The 16,980-nt window shown below is 38.4% G+C and overlaps 1 protein-coding gene across 1 annotated transcript in view; it reads right to left on the reverse strand.

The window, feature by feature from the left end:
* The window catches only part of LOC143441402 (endogenous retrovirus group K member 10 Gag polyprotein-like), a 60,322-nt gene extending 46,913 nt beyond the window's left edge, over positions 1 to 13,409 (reverse strand). The window contains exon 1 of the mRNA XM_076929472.1: positions 13,381 to 13,409. The gene's annotated coding sequence lies outside the window, so the exon portion shown is untranslated. The remainder of the gene's footprint in view (positions 1 to 13,380) is intronic.
* Positions 13,410 to 16,980: the final 3,571 nt, after the last annotated feature.

Here is a 16,980-nt window from a genome sequence, read left to right on the forward strand (position 1 = left end):
TTGAAGAGTTGAGTCCATGTCTCCAAATTTTTTTTTTTTTTTTTTTTTTTTTTTAAATGTCAAACAGGGCTTTTGGCCAAGTCCTTCCGAGAGAGAAGGCACAGACACAGAAATGGGAAGAGAGTGGAGTTCTGTTTACAGCACATCAAAACAAGAGGCTCCTACAGCCAGTTTCTTCAAACAACTGGTCAGTTCTATGAAACAATGGTCCAGTTAGAGGCTCATCCTTGGCAACGCAGAGCTGTCTCCAACGCCAACCCAAACAACCAGTCAAAGACAATCTATACACCCCACTCAGAGAGCTGGCTGCAGAGCTGCACTTCATCTGCGGTTTATGAATGGTTCTGATGGTGACTGTTTCCCTTTAGTAATAAAACCAGTTGAGATCTGAATCTCAGATTGGTGAAGACTTTCCAGATGCAAAGTCTGCAAAAAGGGCTTTTAAATGAAGTGTCACCCAGCAGCCTCCTCTTTCCCACAGCCCACCCAGAGAGATGGTCTCTGCCTTTTTTAGATCTGCAAAGAAGGCATGAGAACCAAACGCTTCTCTGACAGCAATTCTAGAGATGCCTTTCAGCTGTGCAGGACAAATGGGAGACATGTAGACAGTCAAGTAGTCCTGGGTGGCACAGGGCTGGGGCAAGTGCCGCTTTGATGAACATATCTTCTAATATTAATTGGCTACTTGTACTTTATCTTTTGAGAACTATCTGCCCATTTCATCAGCCCATCTATTGATCGTGCTGTTTAATTTCTTGTTTTGTTATTTTCTCTTTATTTCACTGTGTCTTAAAGATTTTTGTACTGATATATATAACTATATATGTAAGTATATAAATATATATATTTCACTCATTTCAACTACGGCATATTATTCACTGCATAACATATACCATCTATTATTTTGTTTTTGAACATTGAGATTGCTTTTAATTTCTTATTACAAATATTCTGAAGTAAAATGATACAATTTTTATTTCTTACATTCATACTTAGCCTAAGTTAATGTTTAAATACATGTGTGACCATGAACAAATATATTGAATTACAACTTTTATAAAATAGTTCATAGCAATTTTGTTATTTAAATATATTTATTCATTTGATTGCACTACATTCCATGCTGTTCATATTCATTTCCAACGACTCTATTCCATTCTAAAAATGTGGGGGTTGTAATTCATTAAAGTGACTTCCCAGTTCGTGAAGCTCACAATTTGAACCATCTGCTTATGTATGTGTTGCTTTCCTTAGGCCATATTATATACACATCTTTAACTTTATTACTAATATCTCCTCCAAAATAGCCCCAGAAAATAACCTAAAATTCTACCCTCCAAATAGAATAAACAAAAAGCACTTGTTAAAGAAAATCAAAATTTATTATGTCAACAACAGTAAGAATGAACATTATGGCAGATTCTTAACAGTGCCTCAAAGGGAAAATGTAGAAGAGGGAATCCACATGTTTTTATGACCTGTCTTGATGGAGATAATGCTATGACACAGAACTGATATGAATTGGGCGATATTTATAAGGGAATTGGATTGGTGGGCATAGTCCGACTAGACTCTGGAAAAAAAATGCTTACTCAAATTGTAATTCATGATAAATAAATGACCACACTCTCATCTTTGGAGCAAATGTTTCCTGGAGCAAGCAGCTAAGCTCTGCTTCATAAAGAGAGAGAAGGAGGCTGAACATTGGTCTGATATCAAGATAATGATATCACTTGAATTTCTTCAGTGGATAGTGATGCTTCACTAGAGGTGTTGAGTGAACTTCGACTTGGTTCGCACTAGATCACATTCTTTAACAGGCTAGTGTCAATTCATACTCTCACCAGAATTATGCAAAACCCATCATTTCACATTCTCACCAACCTAGAGGACTGCCTGATGGTTAATTTGGTTTCTCTTTTAAGCACAAGCTAGCATCTCGCTATCATTTTGTTTTACATTTCCTTGGCAATGAGAGAGATTTGACATCTTTCCATCTGACAGTCGGGCATGAGGATTTCCTCTTCTGTCTTGTCATGAAGCCATTTTTTCTATTGTTTACTTCATTTTGATGGTTGTACTGATGGTGTTACAAACAATGCTGCTTTTGAGGCATAGCCGTAAGTAATTCAAGTATCATCTCCCAGTCTGTGCTTCATGATTATCTCAGTGCTTAGCATATTTGTTTTACAGAATACTAAGCACAGGATTATTAATCAATAGTTTTATGTTTTAGTTATTAAATATATATATATGTAGTATAATTAACAATTAACCAATACACTTTATTTTTTATCTTTTTGGTTCATTTGTTAAGACATTTTTAGAATATTTCCCTTTAGCACTACTTAGATACTTAACTCTTATTTAAATCTTTAAACTGCCTGGAATTTATTTTTCTCTTCAGCAAGAGATAAAGTGTTTCAGTCCAGCATTGCCATAATACTGTTTAAAATTACTGAATCACTGGATTTTAACAAAAAATAATTATTTACATTCCATGCATCTTTGGTTTAACTAGAGTTTAACCAACCCTGGTATTATCAGATGGGTTTAGTGCCAAACTGTGTATTTGGGTCAAGTTTGCTTCACAAATTGGCCATAATGCTGAGACACTGGCTACTCATGGTGGATCTTCAGTTAGCTCTACTCTTCCTTTGGCCTGCTCTTCTTGGAGTTCTTGGAGGCCACTCTGAGGAGGTCTCCATTGTGTGGATTATGAAAACATCAATGAGTTACCAAACAGTAGGATCTTGCTTTAGTGTCTGCACTGCTATGATCTGCCTACATATTCTAGCAATGGTGGTCCATGTTGTACTGAGTTCTGTAATATAAGCCACCCCTGCATTTCCCCTGCAGTTTTCTGTGAGTTCAGGCTGGCTTCAGCACCTTTCCTGCAGTATTCCCCTGGCCTATATAGGACTATTTTAGTTGTGTGTACTGTGTATAAGCCAAATTCCTACTATCATAACTTGCTTTCACACTCATAGCATAACGTCTGTGTCTCCAGCCTTGTTCCTTGCTTTGCTTCTTTTCCTGCTGAATCATCTCTCATGTTTTGTTTGCTATTTTATACCATGGTGTTATGATATCTTTGAAACACAAAAAGGGCATTATTATGATTTAAACTTACTGTAAAAGATTTAGTCAGAAATTCATAAAAATTTAAAAGTATAATGGCATTTAATTATTATTCATTTTTCTTTATTCTCACATTACCACATCTGTCTGAATATTGTCAAAGGAGAAATTTTTTTTAAGCTGACCCAGGGCAAAAAATGGAATAAACAGAACCATAAGTTATTGGCAATTAGGCTGATGATGATAACTTGGGTATTTGAATTTTTTTGGATGTCGAGTTCTACTCATAGGTACACACTCTTTGGGAGACCTGACTATCTATGGAGCTTGCCAGTTGGAGTATTAACACAAAATAATGTTTACTGGTTCTCCTTGATTGCGTGCCTTTGAGAGAACTAGGACCCCACCAACAGGATATCACACTTATCCATCACACATACAAACATAATAAGTGGACTTTGCTCCACGTCTTTTCTATGAATTTGCTTGTGATGTTTTATTTTTTATTTTTTTTTGCATTTTTAAAATTTTATTTTTTTATTGGATATTTTATTTACATTTCAGATGCCATCCCCTTTCCCCATAACCCCCCATCCTCAGAAAACCCCTATCCCATGTCCCCTTTTCCTTTTATACGATTTTTTAAAAATGCTAATCAAAGGCTTTATAAGTTTGGTAATGCTCAATCAGAAGTGTAACCCAATACCCAACCTAGATATATCAACTATCTTTGACTGGTGGAGACACGTGAACATCTGCCTCCCTGTCTCCCCCCTCTTTCTCTCTCTTTCTCTCTCTCATCACCTAGCTTCTCCTCTCCTTCATCTCCTCCTCTCCTTACTCCTTCTCTCCCCCTCGGTACTCCTCCCACCTTAGCTCCTCCTACATATCACCCTTCCTGTTAAAATAAAACTTTTCTCTCAAAATACAATTAGAGCATAATTATGCCAATTTGTACCAGTGAGGTACAAGATAGTCCTAATACCCAGTCCATCATTTTGTTGACTAACCAGAACCTCTGTCATCTATCCTAACACTTAGTTCTGAACCTGGCTTTTTCCTTGGCTTTAGAATGAATGTCAGCTAAAAACCATCCACTCAAATCTTTTCTCTCAAGGTAAATAGCCAGGATTGGCTATGAGACTATAAGTTTTCAACCCTGTCAGAAATCCAGAATGACTGAGTTAACTAAAATTGTGGGAAGCACAAAGCATAGCTTCTAAAACTTAGCCAATTTATAGAGACTTATGAACACCTGGACAGTCCCTATACTATAAAACGTTGGAGCATCTGTTCTTCTGCCTTCTGGCCCAGGATCATCTGACAGACCTTAGTGCTGCAGAATTATTAAGGGCTGATTACTCTGTCTAGGCAGATATAATCAGTCAACTATTCTGCAAGTGTGTCCTTTTCTGGACAGCAATTTGTCTGTAGATGGAAAGAGGCAATTCTTGTCTAGTGGCTGTCTCACCGCTTGTGATGTTTTATGTATTCCAGTATGGTGCTTGCCAAGGTAAGAGCTGTGTCAGACAAAAGCCTTCTCTGAACATCTCTCTTTTCTCTGGACTGATTCTCAGGATCTGGGAAAGATGAGATATCTTGCCTTCAAACCACTTTAGATAAGAGTATAAAACTGTTGGGCAGACAATACCCTGCGATTTGTGTCTATCAGCCTTTGGCTACATCAAGACTCTTTACTCCATAAATGTCATCTTCTTACTCACGCTTCCCTTTTACTACTGTCCATTTGCTTTCTTCCTTCCTTCCTTATTTTCTTTCTTTCTTTCTTTCTTTCTTTCTTTCTTTCTTTCTTTCTTTCTTTCTTTTCTTCAGATTTTGGCTACTTCCTTGTTTATTGACTATAAAGGACCACTGTTTTCATTCCCATGAACTACTGTAACTCTACATCAGCACTCTGCCTACTCTTCCTTTTGCTCTTGTCAAGTATTCCTCCAATATATAAACTACAATTTCAAATAATGTGTAAGAGCAAAGTGATCTATGCAAATGACTGAGTCACTACCAGAAGCTAAATGGTGACAAGCAGCATTCCATGGGTCTGTGTATTTGCTCAGTAGTAACTAGTGTTGCAGTGCTTCTATTAGTGTCCTAATTAGTTTTAATTGTCAACATGACATAGCCTAAAGTCATCTGAGAGGTCAGCTTTGATTGAGGAAATGCCTGTGTCAGATTGGCCTGTGGACATGTCTTTGGGGGATTGCCTTTACAATTAATTGTTGTAGAAGGGCCTATTCCACTGTAGAGGGTACCATAGCTAGGCAATAGCTTACAAGTATATGAGAAAGTGGTGGACTATGGTCAGGAAGAATAATCCAAATAAATCATTTATAATAATAATAATCCAAATAAATCATTTCCTCTCTCAAGTTTCCTTTGCTCAGAGGGTCTTATCACAGCAACGGGTGGGAACATAGGACAATTGACTATAACCATGATTCTAAATATAATGTTCTGAGAACAAATGAAATCATCAACTGAACATGATCACTTTACTGCTAATATTACTGCCCCGATTAATGAAGTTGTAGAAACTCTGTTATCTCTCCTGTTCTCATTCTGGCAAACCCACAATCTTGGTTCCATCAGTGATATCCCCCACTGTGTCAAGCAGCATCCTTATGTTCTTTCTTATTTATAGGGCTTACTGTAGACCTGTACTAATAGAGCCCTCTGCAGAAAGGGAGATTTATATCTATATCCCCATTATCTCTATCTATATAATATCTCTATATAATATCATCTCTATCTGTCTGTTTTTGTCTGTCTGTCTGTCTCTCTCTCTATGTGTATCTATCTATCTATCTATCTATCTATATATATATATATATATCTGATTATGTCTAGGTTGTCTAGGTCTATATCCACCTTGTCAAATACAGTGGCTACTACTTATTGAGAACTATATAAAGGAATGAGGTAAGCCCATAGTACTCAAGAGACCAGGGGAACATACATGACTCAGGAGGGCCAGAAAGTTATAAGTTTCATACAGCCCTTTGCCAAGGTAATAAGGAGCATGGTTAATGGAACTGCCCCCAAATTGTGCATGGAGTACCAGGAGATGCAACTGTCACTCATGCTAGTGTGTACTTTTTGACAGTATAGCTGCAGTTGAGTAACTGTGATCCCATAAATATCCCCTCATCTATACTCCTGTAATAACTCTCAATAAACCTGTTGGCTCATGAAGATATACTTGAATAGAATCAGTTTTTAGGTCTTTCATCAATGTCCTATCTGTGATGAACAGATACTTGTTCATCATTCTCTAGAAAAAGTTATATAATACAGTTGGTGGCAGAGCAGACAACTAATAAAGCCAACAGTGAGTATAGAAGAGTGGTTGCTTGGATTCTCATGATAGGCAATGAGACATGTAACAGCTGTAAATATGTCTGGGTATAGAACATATCCAGGAACAATCTCATAGCCATTTCCCCACTGTGGTGTAGAATGGTGTGCCTTCTTGATGTAGTGGTAGGTATACATTCCCTGTTATGGGTTAGATAAGACATGCAACTAGGGCTAAGATTTGTGAGAGTAGAAAAACTTTATGTGGAATCCCAGAGTAGAAATCTTCCCCCACAGGATAGAAATCAGTGTGATATACCTACTTGATAAATGTGGTCCACTTCCCGGGTATGGAGAAGTTCCCCAAATGGTTGATGGCTAGTGAATATATTGCAACATCCTAAAGTAGTATACACAGAAAAAGATTGTAAAAAAAAGCTGTGCTTTCAAATGTATTAATATGAGGGGGTGTTGTCTAATATTATTGCAACTTGATATGGTTGATATCCCTGGGATGCCTGACTTTTTCTGAAGGGAAAAAGAGGAAGAGTGGATAGGGAGAGAGGAGGTGTGGGAGGAGATGGGTGAGTTGGAGCCAGAGGGCATGAGAGCAAACAATGGCCATGCTGCAATATGTGAAAGAATGAATGAATGAATGAATAAATAAATAAATAAATAAATAAATAAATAAATGTATGGCCTTACTATGAGAGATAAAACAGATGTGCAACTGCAGCTGAGTTGAATTCCTAGCAATAATTGACTGCATAATGGATGAATTACAGTGGGGGTGGGTGGAAGACATGTATAAACCTCTGAATTAAACTCAGATTTTACAAGAAAAATGGAAAGGGGGAAATGAGACGGAGATGTTACCTTTATGTTTCTTAGAGCTGGCAAGATTCAAGGGAAAGATAGTAGAAGTCAGAACTGTGCTAAAGAGCCCTTGCTGAGATCCAGATCATCAGAGCCCATGGGAAAATGTGAACAATGAAGAGAACAGGATAAAAATGATAGAAGATAGCCCTGGGTCTATAACACAGAGGAAGGAAAACCTTATGGCTAAGCATGCAGAGAAGAGCCTTAATAGCCAAATATAAGACATTATGATGATCAAGGAGTCCACTACATCACAAATACTTCAGCATGGAAAGAATTTTAAACAAGGAATAAAGTAGCCTCTCATGGGCTTGCTCATGAGGTCATGTGACACAGGGGCAGATGAGTGCCAGTTGTCCTCTAGCAGCCCTCATGATGCCTTTTCTGTCACTGTGAAACCCAGCCAGCATAGAAGCAGCTTACTTGCTGCTCAGTCTCAGTCAGTTTTCTCCATAACCTACAACCTAAATCTACAGTGTCTTCAGCAAAGAGGAATTGCCACCTGATTCTAGCATGCCTTCAACAGAAGTCTCCCCAACCTTTACGGCTGGTGGAGCCTCCTTAGCCAAGACCTCATAGGAAGTTGCCCTCCTCTGGCACTGATTTTTTTTCTCACTCGACAGTCTTTTCTACTCATGCAGGGTTCCTTTGTTCAAACTCCTAAACTATATAGTTCTCCTAAACTCTGCTTCAAATCCAAACCTGATAAAAATAAAAACAACACATAAAAAGGTTTGGAAACACCACCATAGATTAAGTATGGAAAGGAAAAAAATTAAAACACTTTATGAACTAATAGTGACCTGAAATGGCAAGAAAATAGCTTCTCCCAACACCTACTTCCCCAAAGAGCATTTTCTGAGCTTCTTTGTAAGGGACTATATCAAAAGTTTCGGGCAATGAATCAACGTGGCCATGCATTCAGCATCCGTGGTCTATCTATTTTATAAGTTACTCTGAGGCTCTAGAGGTGTAATGGTGAGCAAGGTGATCAAGATACTTACTTACCTTCATCAAGTCTATATAGTTCAGTGTCAGAGATCAACAGGCGATAAATGATAAAAAATTATAATGAGAGACTCTGCATAACAATGATAGAAACACAGTTTTCAGATTTTGAGCCTTAGGGTTAACTTTATCACATCACTTAGCTATATTGGTGAGTTGCCTTTTGGCACTATTGGTTTCAGCAACAAAATACAGTGGCACAAATAATTGAAGTTCTCAGATCATAAGAAAGAGTACATGAAAAGAAATGCAGGGAAATAATATTCTCAGTCAAATAAGCCATGTTTTGTGGCCTTTTCTATAAAGATACAAAGGAACATCTATGCACCACAGATCAGGCATCGATACCAGGCTAGAGATACAATTCACCCAAGTCTGCCTTAGTGGGCCCATTAAGTTTACTGGTGTTACTTTCAAGATTGATTATGGAAGTATAGGCAGCAAGAAAGCCTGCTTCAGCACAGGTGATAATTCCAATTTGTAAATGCTGTATCCCTGGAGCGCGCTGTACTATTTACAGTCAGCTCTGTAGAGCCTCCTTTCCCAGCAATGGATTACTGCTTTTATAACCTCAGGAAGGGTACCTTGCAAGTCTTATAACTTTTGGGCCTCTTATATTTTCTTTAGCCTCTACCCCTTTCTGACAGGAAAGGCTCAGTCAGAGGAAACAGATAGAAGCACATCACTTCACTCCTTCCTGCAGCTCTCTCATAATCTCAGCCCTCTTTTCTCCTTTCAACTGTTAAGATATGTTTGTGGAGGAATTATTAGGCAAGTAGTTCTTAGCAACTAGTGGGTTTGAGAAGTTCTATTTATAAATAGAAAAGCATTTTTTATTGTTGTTTATGGAGACAGGTTCTTATGTAGCTGAGGTTGGTTTCTAACTCATGTTGTGAAGGCTGGGCTTGAACTCATGATCCTCTTGCCTCTGCCTCCATTCCTGGTGTTGTCTTACAGGCACATCCCACCTTGCCTGATCTTAAACTATTTTTTTTATTATTACCACAATAGTATTTTCTACTAAGCATTTGATTTTTGAGATTCTAGATACCTATGTAGGGAATGTTATAAAAAGAAAAGGAATCAATCTACAGATATTATCAACTTGTGTAGACTCTTATAATGATCTTTTCTACAAATTTCTCATTGATTAAGAACACCAGAATTTTATATGATCTCATGTATTTGCTAATGCTTTGTGACTAAGGATCCTGTTCAAAAATCACCAGAGGAAAGCATGCTTACTGTCCCCACACAAGCTACAGTCAGGCCTCCTAAATTGTAATAGCAAGTGAAAATGCTAAAATAATAATTTTGCTTATTGATTTAAACTTGGAAACAGTGGCATTATTTAAACAGAAATTTCCTAGAACATCTTTTCTAGCCTTTAAGCTCCTACCTAGAGGGAGATTTTGGTCCCTCTGGTCTGAACCATTACTGAATCATAAGAGCTACCATATCATAATCTAAAATTCATTTAAAGTAAATTCTTATGTATTAAATATGAACAGTACTAACATGTACTAATATGTACTAACATTCTTAGGAACACTCATACCAAACACCATCGGTCACTAAATCACATGCCTTAAAGAAGAGGAGCCATTCAGAAAGTCAGAGTAACCCCACCCTAACTCCCATGTCTATGTAGGTATATATTTTATGTTTAACTGTCAACTGATACACTGTATTGAAAATAATATTTTAGCTGTACTTAGTTCTTTTTAGAATATTGATTGAAATGAAGTGTACCTCAGATGCTCAGGGACTTTATTATGTAATATCATCATGTTATCCACATGTTAGGTAATCATTCAGGTTTTTCTTAATTCTTTGAGAATTTGATACATGTATGTAATGTGTTTTAGTCAAGTCAATACCCCATTCCCTCCTTACCACCAATTTCCCCCATTCCTCGCACAACTTTCCTCTCTCAATTTCATGGGGTCTCTTTTGGAAGTCCACTGGGCTCTGGTATGTGTAGGGCCATTTAGTGGAGCATGGGTAGCCTGTCAGGGGCCATATCCCTGAAGAAAATTGATTCCCCCCTTTCCAAAAGGCATCAGTTGCCAACAGCTATCAATTGCCACTAGCTTATCAGGTAGGGATGGGCAATATCTGTTTAAATAGGGATGTGCTTGTCACAGACTGAAAACACAACAGTGGACATGACTATTTTGTTTCAGCATCAGGAGGCACACTTTACTTTCAAGGGGCCCATAGTCTCAGACCTTCTTCCCACACATCAACTCTTATGGTCCTTGATCAGAGAAGACATAACTTTGTTTGCACTTTTACTTTCATTTGGAATTCTCTGGATGCAGTCACTGTCATCCTACCTAGAGGGAGATTTTGGTCCCTCTGGTCTCAACGATTACTGATTACTGATGTGACACAACAGATCCTGCGACAATAATGAAGGACAGAAATATCTAGTTGTGCCTTTGTTCCTTGAGTGTTGCAACTCTGGTGCAGAAATCTTCTGTGGTGACAAGCATGAGACGAAGTTTTAGATCAGGGTGTTCTTCTAGTACCATTTCAGTTGACAGTAATCTAAAACTAATTCTCTTCCCCATGTGTGAGACATTTTATCCAGGATACAAGTATGCTGTGGGCACCTGAGGCTACCACATTGACCATTCGTAGATCCTGCTGCATTTCCTAGAAGCACTTCTGATGGTGGATTTGGGTGTGAGGAATGGGAATACACTGGTCAAAACCTGGGACCAAGTTCTACCAAGTATGCCATGACTGTGTTCATACAGTAAAACCTCTGTCTTCACAAAGCCATGTAATTCTATTCATTTGAGAGTGACATATGAGTCCATTTGGAAATTTGATAGCTTAATCCTTGTGCATTTGGTCAACAGTGGTTTTCTGATTGTATTTATGGTAAACACTGTGCATGCATTGTTTTCTTTTTAAGGAGAAGATAAAAGCATAAGTGACTGCATTGGTGATGATTCTTCATTAGATTAAATTTTCTGGATTAAAACACTGAGTCATACTGTGTAAGAACAGCATCCAGTCAGTGCCACCCTTGAGGTCCTGCCCAGACATGAAGGATAACATGAAGTTCATGTTTGCTTACATGCTTGGGTCATCTGTGCTCATGTACTGAAGAACAGATGTAAAGAAGAAGTGACTTAGTTCCTATCACTGGTTAGGATGAATCCTATTTACTTGATTTTCTAATGAATTTTTAATCAGTACACACATCTCATAAGGGAAGCTTTTTTCCCCAGCCTTGATACAATGTAATCTAAATGACATGAAACCTGCCCATTTTCTTCCTTTGCTAACATAATTGTTATGTTCTGCTATCCCATTTTCGTTAAAAATATGTTTCAACCCAAATCCTAAGATGTGGTTGGAGAACATGAGCAACTTGAGAGTGCTATTGGACTTCTTTGCACATACAGTAGGATTTGTTTTTATGAGGCATGACTGCACGAGTTCATCTTTGGAGGCATCCAGTACTGTATACATTTAACTTGCTTGTTACTAGTGAAAACTGACATCTGAGTTGTGGCTTCATCAATGAGAGGCAGAAAGGTAGAAGATCTGGGAAGCAAGCCACAAAGTGATTAGCTTTTAATAGTCAATCTGGATACAAGTCTCAGAAAAACTCATTCCTCCAGAATAATGGGGCCCTGATTCCACTATCACTCATCTCTTTTGATTCTATCTTGCTGAACCATAGGGGTTTTAAGTTTCATTTATATTCTTAGCCCTATTCCATATATGAAAGAATATCCATAGCATATTGAAACTAATGCACAATGTATTTGATATGTTGTACAGAACCAGGAAAGACCTGTGTGTGAAAACTCCCTCTCCCCCACCTCTCTCTCCCTCTCTCCCTCCCTTCCTTAATCTGTCCCCCCCCCAACCCCCCCCTCTCTGTGTGTGTATGTGTGTGTGTGTGTGTGTGTGTGTGTGTGCATTGAATCTATATGTCTCTCTCCATAGCTTCTTTTAAGGGTAAATGATTTAAAGCCAGACTAAATCTTTGACTTCACTCGAGTTCAAATCCACCTGGAAACTCAGGCTTCAGCCTTATTTGGAAATAAATTCTTTGTAGATGTTACTAATTTAAGACAGAGATATGATCATCATAGTATCAAGATGGATATTACAGTCAAAGACAAAAATTCCTTCCAAAAAGAGTCTACAAATTCAGACACATGGAGAAGACTGGCAACAGAGCTTAGAAGATGCATCTATAAGATGCATCAAGGACTGATGGGAACCACCAAGAGTCAGGGAGTGGCAAGGAAGGAAATTCTCACCCTTTCTCATCCAACCTTGCAATGGGAAGCTCCAACCTTGATATTTTGGACTTAAGACCTCCAAGATTAAAAAAATAATAATTTCTGACATTTCAAGCTTGTAACAGTTACAGCCCTTCAGAACATCATACAGCTAGAGTCAGCCTTCTCTGGATTTATGAACATTCCATTTCTCTCCCAACATTTTAAAAAGTGCTCAATTAACATTTTACTACATGTAATCTACCTCACAGTACCTATCTCAACCAACTTTTCACCTCTCTCCTTTGCCACCCTTTATTTAACTTCTTGTCCCCACGTTCTGTATTTCACTCCTAGGCAATACTATGTGATTTCATTTCTTCACTAAAAATTCACAGCATAGTTCCAGGTAAACTTTTCTCTTGGGGTTTACTTTTACTTTGCTTTTCCAAAAGTGCATGATCATGACCAACCTGTGTTTTCTGAACCCCCTTCCTCATTTTCTTGTCTTCCCTCACTGTCTCTGCTTCTAACCTTTTATCATCTCTTTACTTTCATCCATTTTTTTTTGAGCAAATTACAAAGCTAAAAACCTAAAAACCTAAAGTCATCTAAGAAGCCAGGAAGGCAACATTCACTAAGATCTACTTTCCATTTAATTCCCAGGTAATGATTTTGTTCCACTTAACTAGGGTAGAAATTGAGAATGTGGAAGACTTGAGGTAGGTGCTAAGAAACATAGGCGTTTAAATGATTAGTGTAGGACATCCAAATAAAATGAATAGAATGACAAATCTGTTATTAAAATTCCCTAAGAATTTAGATAGCAACTGGCAGGCTATCTTACCTTGATTCTGGTGGCTTTGATGGAAGAACAGGTCAACATGGTGCTCACTTCAAAAATGAAAGCATTCTCTACAAAATGGTTCTGTATATAAAAGTCATCTGATAAAAAGATAGAAGGAAAAAAACTCCCAGTGGCTTGGATGATGTTCAAAAGAGCTGGAATTTTAACTCACAGCTCCCAATGAAGCATGCAGGTTTATGGAACACTCAAAGTGCAACTTAGCATGTTAAATTGCTTCCTCTATGAACCATGGAGAATGAAAGTCAAATAGTATCAACTGGGAAAGGTACTCGGATATTTCCTTTTGTGGTTTAACTCATGTCCCTAAATAGCAATACTGTATATTCAAACATACAATTTCATACTTTATTTTCTACATTAATCCTCAAATGGAGAATGATTCTAATTCCTTTGAACAAAACAGACAGAGCAACAAGGATTTGGGGGGGTGTTTTTTTGTTTGTTTTTTGGTTTGTTTTGTCTTTTGCTTGTTTTGTTTTGCTGTGGGTCTTCTTTAAAAGAAATATGTCCCCATCATACCACAGGGGCATGTGTTCCACTATGTTTATAGTGGCCTTATTTGTGATAGTCAGAAGCTGGAAACAACCCAGATGTACCACAACAGAAGAATGGATACAGAAAATGTGGTTCATTTACAAATGGAATGCTACCCAGGTATTAAGAAGGAGGACATCCTGAGTTTTTCGGACAAATGGATGGAACTAGAAAATATCATCCTGAGTGAGGTAACTCAGACCCAAAAGGACATGCATGGTATGTACTCACTATAAGTGGATATTAGCCAAAAAAGTACAGAATACCCAGGATACAGTACACAGGACTCAAAAAGATTAACAAGCCAAAGGGCCCAAGTGAGTATGCCTCAATCCCACCTGGGAGGAAGAAGACAGCAATCCTAGGAAGGGGGAGGGAAGGAGAGATCTGGGTGGGAAAGGGAAAGGGGGTTGGAGGAAGGAGAACATGGTCAGGTGTTGGCTGGGGAGAACAGGACTGAAGCCCTGAGGACCAGAAGAAAGAATGGAAACAGGCAACCTAGGGAGGTAGGAGGTGGGAGGACCCTCCAGAATGCACCAGATACCTGGGAGGTGAGAGACTGTCAGGACTCAAAGGGTGGAACCTTAGATGAAATGTCCTACAGTGGGAAGAGGGAACTTGTACAGCCCACCTCTAGCAGAAAAACAGGGCATCAAGTGAGGGATGGGGTTGCCATCCCACAGTCAAAAACTCTGACCCATAATTGTTTCTGTCTGAAAGAACAGCAGGGATGGAAATGGAGAAGAACCTGAGGAAAAGGAGGTCCAGCAACAGGCCCAAATTGGGATCCATCTCAAGGGGAGACTTCAAGGCCTGACACTATTACTGAGGCTATGGTGTGCTCACAAAAGGGGGTCTATTATGACTGCTCTCGGAAAGGCCCACCAAGCAGCTAAGTCAGTTGCAGATATTTACACCCAACCAATGGACAGAAACTGCTGACCCCTGTAGTTGAATTAGGGAAGAGCTGGAAGAAGCTAAGGAGGTAGGTAACCCTGTAGGAGGACCAGAAGTCTCAACTAACCTGGACCTCTGAGATCTATCAGACACTGGGCCATTAAACAGGCAGTATACACCAGATGTTATGAGACCCCTAACACATATACATCAGAGGACTGCAGTGTCTGGACTCAGTCAGAAAAGATGCACCTAACCCTCAAGAGACTGGAGGTCCCAGGGAGTGGGAAGACTAGTGGGGTGGGGGGTTCGGAACATCCTCGTGGAGACACTGGTAGGGAGGAGGTATGTGATGTGGAACAGTCAGAGGGTGGACCAGGAGGGGGATAAAATCTGGACTGTAAAAAAAATTAAGTAAAATTAAAAAAATAAAGAAAAGAAAATAAAGATGTCCCATCTGGGTACAACCTCATCTAGGGATCCTGTTGGGTGGCCTAGAGCATGCACTTTAAAGGGGCCATGTGAAAAATATAAAATCATCTTTGATATCTCCTGAGGAATTCTTGAGTTAATCCTTCATAGTCGTATCCAACACAGAGTTCTTCTGCCTAAGTTACAGCAAGACTCTAAGATTTAAGATGTGATCAAACATGACAGTATAAAATAATAATAATAAAATTTGTATTTTATACATGATAAAATCAAATGAATGCATGCTGAGTTGCTAAGAGATGTTGGTAAAATTAAAATAAATTACTTTTCTTTTTTTTTATTAGATATTTTATTTACACTTCAGATGCCATCACCTTTCCCCATTCCCCCCCCCTTAGAAAGCCCCTATCCCATGCCCCCTTTTCCTTTTTGCATTTATACATTTTTTTAAAATAATGTTAATCATAAGCGTTATAAGTTTGGAATTGTTCAATCAGAGGTGTAACCCACTGACCGACCTAGATATAACAACTATCTTTGACTGGTGGAGATACATGAATATCTGCCTCCCTGTCTCCCCCCTCTTTCTCTCTTTCATCACCTAGCTTCTCCTATCCTTCTTCTCCTCCTCTTCTTACTCCTTTTCTTCCTCTCAGTACTCCTCCTACCTTAGCTCCTCCTACACATCACCCTTCCTATTAAAATAAAACTTTTCTCTCAAAATACAATTAGAGCATAATTATGCCAATTTGTACCAGTGAGGTACAAGATAGTCTTAATACCCAGTCCGTCATTTTGTTGACTAACCAGCACCTCTGTCATCTATCCTAACTAAAACATTTAGTTCTGAACCTGGCTTTAGGATGAATGTCAGCTGAAGACCATCCACTCAAATCTTTTCTCTTACGGTAAATAGCTATAAGTTTTCAACCCCGTCAGAAATCCAGAATGACTGAGTTAACTATAATTGTGGGAAGCACAAATCATAGCTTCTAAAACTTAGCCAATTTCTAGAGACCTCTGAACACCTGAAAAGCCCCTATACTACCGAACATTGGAGCATCAAATCTTCAGCCTTCTGGCCCAGAATCATCTGACAGACCTTGGCGATGCAGGATTATTAAGGACTGATTACTCTGTCTAGGCAGATATAATCAGTCGACTATTCTGCATGTGTGTCCTTTTGTGGACAGTAATTTGTCTGTAGATGGAGAGAGGCAATTCTTGCCTAGTGGCTGTTACCACACAACTGGAGTAACTCCAAGGATGCTCAATTTCTTCTTAGAATCCACGACAGGAAGCTGCCAGGAGCAGACAGGTCTCTAATCAATATGAATTTATTATATTTATTTATATTATATTTATTATATATATATATATATATATATATATATATATATATATATATATATATATAAATATATAAATATTTGTAGCATCAGTTCTATGGACTTCTGATGTTTTGAAAACCAACTATCCATGTAAGGTAACCTGGACTGTTTTCTGTTAACTCCTCTCAGCTATTTCTAAGTAAAATATGGAAAGCACCCTAACAATAAACTCAAAAATATGAATTTGCTATAGTCCCTTAACTCATAGGTTAACCGTCCCAAATAAGTTAAAAAAGTTAAAAAAGGGCTGGGTCTAGGCCCTGTATTCCTAAAGGTGTTATACAGGCACAATGCCCATGAGCGTATCAATATTCATCTCACTTTT

The sequence above is a fragment of the Arvicanthis niloticus genome, chromosome 2 (assembly GCF_011762505.2).
Source record: "Arvicanthis niloticus isolate mArvNil1 chromosome 2, mArvNil1.pat.X, whole genome shotgun sequence".
NCBI classification, from domain to species: Eukaryota; Metazoa; Chordata; class Mammalia; order Rodentia; family Muridae; genus Arvicanthis; species Arvicanthis niloticus.